Here is a 7,383-nt window from a genome sequence, read left to right on the forward strand (position 1 = left end):
TATTTTAAGAACTAGCACCAGGCACAACCAGTCAGCAGGGTATTGTCACAGCCGGGGGAAACACTTATATAAGGCAAAACATTACCCCCTGACGGGTCAATCTTGGGGTTCTTGAGGAGTGGGGTCCCCCCCTCCAGAATTTACCTACCCAGACTGTCCCTGATGCCCCTGTGCGGTGGGGAATCTGGCTGACAAAAGTTTAAAAAATTTATTAAAACTATTGTATATTGCTGTGGAGCTATGAGACCCAGCAAGCACTACAGTCACTAGGAAGATCTTTGTATTGGTGGCAGTTACTGGAATTGTATATCATTCACTAGGATGCTCTGTGTATCATATACCAGAAACAAAAATACTATACGTATTGCATATTAGATATTTGAATAATCTTCTTTGGCAATAGATACAAATGTATATCAGTCACTATTGTACAGGGGTTAAAGTGAGGGGGAACGGGATGGAACTGAGTTCCACCACCTCTAATGGTGAGGTGGAAAATTTTAACCTCCACATTGGCCCTGCACAGTCATGGATGTCAAAAACCCTACCATTGGCCCTGTCTCTGTCTAATGGGGGGAGGGGAGTGGGAGTAATTAGGTGGCATAGAGAAATGAGTTCCCCCACCTCTGCATGACCACTTTAAGCCCTGTTATTGTATTTGTATGGTAGTCTCTAAAATGCTGTCTGTGCTGCACAGCGGGCACAAGGATGAGCTCTGTATTTTATGCTAATTACTAGGATTGTATAAAAGTTAAAAAGATAGACTCTGTATTGTATGGAAATCGCTAAGATGCTTTCTGTATTGTATATCAGTCATTAAGATGCTCTCTGTATTGCAGGTAGTCTCTAATATCCTCTCTGCAATGTGTACAGTAGTCACCAGGTTGTTTTCTGTATTGTATATCAGTCACTAGCATACTCTCTTACATGACAATACATGACAGTGACTAGGATACCCTCTGTATTGTATTGCAGTCACTAGGATTATATTGCAGTCCCTAAAGTACTCTCTGTGTGGTTTATTAATAGCTCAATTTTGTATACTAGACACTAAGATAATCTTATTGTACGGAGGTCACAAGAATGCTCTCTATATTGTATAGCAGTAATTACGATGCGCTCTGTATTTTATGGAGGTCACCAAGATACGCAAGTATGGGGAGAATATACAAACTCCGCACAGTTAGGGCCATGGTGGGAATTTAACCCATGACCTCAGTGCTGTAAGGCAGTAATGCTAACCATTACACCATCCGTACTGCCCCAAGTATACCAAGTATAGTATCTCTTACTAACTGCTTTGGGGCCCATCTACATTTGGATATAAGCAGGGGCGTAACTAGAACTCTGTGGGACCCATAGCAAAGTCTTGAATAGGGGCCCCCCATGCAGTGGCGTAACTATATAATTTGCGTCCCCCCGCCGCACTTTTTCGGCGCCCCCCTCCCCCTCTCCCTCCCCTCCCCTGCCCATACCTGACAGTGTGCCCGGCTGCATCTGCGGTCACTGTCCCGTCCAGTCTCTCCCGGCGCCGGCTCCTGCTGATAATAAAAAGTGACTCTTAGAAAATGGCTGCCAAAACTGTCTGCAATTTGACCGCAGATGCGGCCGGGCAGAGTAGACAGCAGCGCAGCAGGTAACTATAGCCCCGCAGCCCCCCCCCCCCCCCCCCCCGGCGCCCATAGTTACTCTGCGCCTGCCCGCCACGGCAGGGGCTGCGGAGGCATAGTTACGCCAGTGCCCCCATGTGGTTGTCAATATACAATTAGCGGACAGGAGAGTGAGAGACAAAGAGGGTGTTGGGGAGATGAAACAGGGGTCAGGGGGATAGAGGGTTTACCTGCAAAAGAGAGAATTAGAGAGAGAGAAGGAATCAGGGAGACAGGGGGTTAGTGACTCCAGGTTGTTCATTTTTGCTGTGACATGATATTAACAATATTTGCGGTGCCACATATCGTTGTGTACGCACCTTTATATGTGTGGGGAGAACATAGAAGGGGGACAAATGTAAAGTGACAGGGAGGAAGAGTGCAAACTGTAATACAAACTGTAACTGTGTTCCACGTACATGCAGCAGAATGTAGGGGTGGCAGGCTCAGTTGTGGTGGTGGGGGTTGCAGGCAGACACAGAAGAGAGAGGGTGACAGGTGGTCACTTTTGGTGGCATGCACATGCAGTCTGTAAGGGAGGAAGCAGGCTCTCACTTGCAGGGGGGAGGGTTGAAGAAGTAGATAGAAGCACCTCTAGACACCAGGTCACCCGCCCCTCCACTCCACCCAGTTACCTGTTCCTGTGTGATCGCTGCAGCAGCCAGGGTCCGACTCCATGCACAGATTACTGCCATCCGACTCTCTGCTGCGCTGGAGACTAGGGAGAAGCGGTGTGCCGCCCTCCATAGAGGCTTTCCGGCACAGTGGTAGCATGAACATACAGGAGACGGCTCCTCTTAAGGAGCCGCCGGGCGCCCGCTGGTAACAATATCTCAGCAAGCGCCCGGCAAATGAAGACAGCTGCACCGCACCCCTAGACTGACGCTCCACACACCAGACCATACGTCACCATACCCCAGCTCCAAGTCCTACCAGACAATGCCAGGCCCCTAACTCAGCGCAGCACCGCACCACCTCTTTTTTTTTTAAGGAACAATATTTTCAATAGGGTGCAGGCAGTGCCGTGACTATGGAGGATGCAGGGGGTTGCTTGTTGGGTCCTCGGGCCCCCCAAGCAGCCGGGCCCCATAGCAGTTGCACCCCCTGCACCCTCTATTGTTACGCCACTGGATATAAGTCATTTTAAAAGATTCCTCTCAGATGTAGCAGTACACACCCACGCTTCTAGGTGCCACGTTCACAATCTCTTTTCACAATCTTAGACACACCCTTTGGGAGGAGCATGACATGCCCCCTCAATGGGGCGCTGTGCAAAGCTCTGCTACCAACTATAATCTCCCTAAAACTAGTTTTCAAAAGTAGGCAAGTATGCTGTATTGTATTGCAGACACTAGTTGCCCTCACTCTGCATTGGGTGCCAGACTGGGTCCCGACAGGCATTTACTCGACGTCGGGATCCAACTGTCAAAACACAGACAGTCGGGTTCCCAACGGCCACCTGCTATTTTCCCTCGTGGGGGTCCACAACCCCCATAGAGGGAGAATAGAATAGGTGGCTCGCGTAGCGTGGCGAGTGCAGCGAGGGGCTTAGTTGCGCTCACCATGCTGTCTGAGTCCGGCCATTCGGGATCCCGACCTCGGAACCCTGTACCACACCCCTCTGCATTGTGTGCAAACAGCCTCATCTGTGGTGTTCTAGGATCTTTCTTCCTGAAATTAGGTTGTCTTGGTAGGGTATATTCTTATGCTGTCCACCAGTGATTACTCGGTGTCTGATTATCACATACTGTACTGTATATAATATGAGACTAAATACATGCAGCAAGCAAACGCTCTTTTGTAAAAATGCTCAAGTAAACAATGTCCTATTTTATTAATTGCTGTAGCCGAGAGATGGATTCAAAATGTATTCTGTAAGAATTCCACATTAGCTTTTTAGCTCAGAAAATCCAGGACCGAATTGGAAGATTACCAATGATCTATGTATGTTCGGCTTTCATGCGCAGATGTAGAGACTCATGATTATTTTCTGAGCCCATTACTGGTTTACTGATGTTTACATAAATCACAGCACATAGTAAACTCTTCTATAGCCATAGCTTCCCCCTCTGTGTTCTCGTGCAGTCTTACTGCTGTAAACAGAGGAAATGACTTCTCATCTGTATTCCTATAGCGATAAAACAAAAATATATGTAACCTTTCCATAGAGATATAATGGTCCTTAATGGGAGCCTGCAGTTTGTGACTCCAGTAGATGTTGATCACCAAACCGATTTCTCATATTGTATTGTACGGTAACATCTGAATGCCGGTCGTAGCCAGTACTAAAGCCGCCTCTGGAACAGAGATACACCGCTCTATGGGTGAGAAACATACTGGCGGTGAGATATACAATCTATTTCCACTTCATGTTTATATACTCTATTGGGACACTGAGTACTGTTGAACTTACTGAGTACTGTTGAACCTTCAACTAACTCTGCTATCAAAGTCTCTTATCTAATTACCGGAACTTATTAATAATCTGGAATACAGACCAGATCCAGACCAGATCCAGAATATATCTAGTATTTATTTGCATGTCATATGACATACTTTTCTAAATGTATGCTCACTATTAATGTTTTATTGTGTATTTGTGTATATTATATATTTTTCTTGTAGGTGGCCACCTCAAAATGTATATTAAATCATTGTTATATATTATAATTGTATTGATTTATTTGTTCGGGTGGATACATCCATGGTGCTCTACAAAAGTATTGGCGCATTCATCCCCATTTTTCTTTAAACGATCAGATATAATGCAACTACAAACAATACAAAAAGTATTATCCTTAATACTATGTGTTGCGATATTTAACCATATAACTATATTTTATTATTTGTGATTGTGGAGTATGATTCTATGTGTATTAGTATGGCTGCCCTTTGCGTTCGCACACTAATCCTACTCGCTCCAGTACACTCTTTACGTAAAAATGTGGACAAAAATGGCGGCCATAGTATACTAGCGTGGTGAGGATGGAATACGACTTCGACAGACCACACTTAGACCACATTAGAAAAATGGTACATCCATTGAGTAGACCTAGGCTGAGAGAAAGGTATAACACACCATATTGTTCCTTGCTCACATTACACCACACCGTAGTGCTCCTTACTCACATTACACTGCACCGTAGTACTCCTTATCCACATTACACCACATACTATTTTATTCACATTACATCACACAATGTTTCTCCTTACACACATTACACCACAATGTATTGCCAGGGCCGGTGCTATGCACCGGAGCGCCCCAGGCGGGGGGGGGCACCCCGGCGCTCACCCGCCCCGGTGCTGGCCTCTCACGCGCATTGCATTACCATCCCCCCACCGACGCACGGGTTGTGATGACGGGCGGGCGGGGTGTTGTGATGATGGACGGACTAGCGGGGTGTTGTGATGACGGACGGGCTGGCGGGGTGTTGGGATGACGGGCTCCCCGGCTGTAAGGTGCCACGGGGGGGGTGTAGGGAAGACGTGTGGACAGGCGGGGTTGATGTGGCGGCGGCTGGGAACGGGGGGAGAGGAGTGACAGGCAGCTACACACCTCCATCCAGCGGGGTCCCGGCTCCCAACTACCGCCCTCCAATGGCTGGCGCCCTAGGCAAATGCCTAGAGCTGCCTAGTGGTGGCGCCGGCCCTGTGTATTGCTGCTTACTCACATTACACCAAACCATATTGCTCCTTATTCACATCACACCACACCATATTGCAGAAAGTGAAGAATAAAAAAATTTATTGCTAAAAACCTACTGGGGACATCTGTAACAGCACTACTGAGGACATGATATGTAACTGGCACTACTGAGGACATGATATGTAACTGGCACTACTGGGGACATCTGTCAGCACTACTGAGGACATGATATGTAACTGCCACTATTGGGGACATCTGTAACAGCACTACTGAGGACATGATATGTAACTGGCACTACTGAGGACATCTGTAACAGCACTACTGGGGACATCTGTAAAAAGCACTACTTAGGACATGATATGTAACTGGCACTACTAAGGACATCTGTAACAGCACTACTGAGGACATAATATGTAACTGGCACTACTGAGGACATCTGTAACAGCACTACTGAGGACATCTGTAACAGCACTACTGAGGACATGATATGTAACTGGCACTACTGAGTACATCTGTAACAGCACTACTGGGGACATGATATGTGACTGGCACTACTGAGGACATGATATGTAACTGGCACTAAATATGTGCAAGAAAATGATTGCTTGGCATTCAAATTCAGAGCCTTAGATAGTACACAAACTTTGTTTCATGTTTTGAAACCTTGCTTTATTCACAAATAAAATAAATTTGTGTGTATTTCATGTGTTTGATGTGTTTGTACAACATTAATGCAAGATAACTATAAAACTATAAAAATATTCTGAAATACGGAATAATCCATTATCCAAAATTCTTCTGGTCCTGAGCATTTTGGATGAGGGATACTCGACCTGTATATATTGTTATTTTTTTACTTCAGTTTTATTTTAAGTATGTTCGCAAATTTTAATTTATTATCACCCTTTTATTCAATGAGGTTTTTCATCATTATGAATCTCAATGAAATGTTCTGTCTTTGTGCACTTAATTTATGAGTCATGGAAAATTGTTTTTTTATAATGCTTATTATTGTGCAGAAAACCATCTTCAATATAATTCCCATCTTAGTAAATTTACTCCAAAGAGGCAGTTTCGATTTGGGACAGATGGTATTAGAAAGGTAGTAGGCTAGTGATAGGAGCTCCTAGCCAAAGACTTGGAGGTGGCAACTAGTGTAGGCAAAAATGGGCCTATTCAGTTGGCATATTACAGGCAACCCCCTGGCATGTCAATACAAGTGGTAATAAGGAACCCCCAATGAACAAATGTGTTGAACATGTAATGATAAGCTTGTACTGTTACCTGTACATGAAACAACTTGTGACAATCAATAAAAATTGTTTTAAAAAAAAAAAAACAAGTGGTAATAAGATATAAGATATCACACATGACCCGTTAGACTCCTTTCGAAGCACAGTCCCATACATTTAATCAAACTTGTTCATGCTAAATTAAAATTAGCATCCAAAGTTTAGCAAATTCATCAGTACCCTTGACTGATAATTGTCTGATGTAATTAGCATTGCAATGAATAGCATGACGTTCTACCAAGAAACGTCTTCTGATTAGAATATTAATTTACAACGGTTTTATAGGTTATAAAATAGTGTCTCTTTCTTAAAAGTGATAACTTCCAAATGAGACAGTAAAGAAATTAAATTAAATAAACTATATATGAACTGATATGTGAGAGGTAAACTTGATAAAAGTCAACAAAACTGTATTAAAATATAGATTTTATTCTTTTCTAGTTAGACATTATTTTCACGCATTATCTGCAGTGGAGCCGTACCATCGCACTGTGATTGCTCTGAACTGAAAATGAGACATTTTTAACCCTGAAATTGAATCATACCAATTATACAAGAAGCGGGTCTGCTCTAGAACAGGATTTATGTTACACATCTAGATTTATAGGCTTAGCCCAGCTATGGTTTGATTTTAATTTCAGCAGAAAAATTGGATTGTATAATCTAAAAAACATGAAATGGGAATACTGTAAAATATATCAGAAAAGATAAAGATAAGATTGCTACATTTGAAAATTGTTCTGACTTGAAGAATGTATCTTATAGCACTGACCTGTCTACGCGGGAAAAAATT

Source organism: Crinia signifera, chromosome 2 (genome assembly GCF_055691185.1).
Source record: "Crinia signifera chromosome 2, ASM5569118v1, whole genome shotgun sequence".
Classification (NCBI taxonomy): Eukaryota; Metazoa; Chordata; class Amphibia; order Anura; family Myobatrachidae; genus Crinia; species Crinia signifera.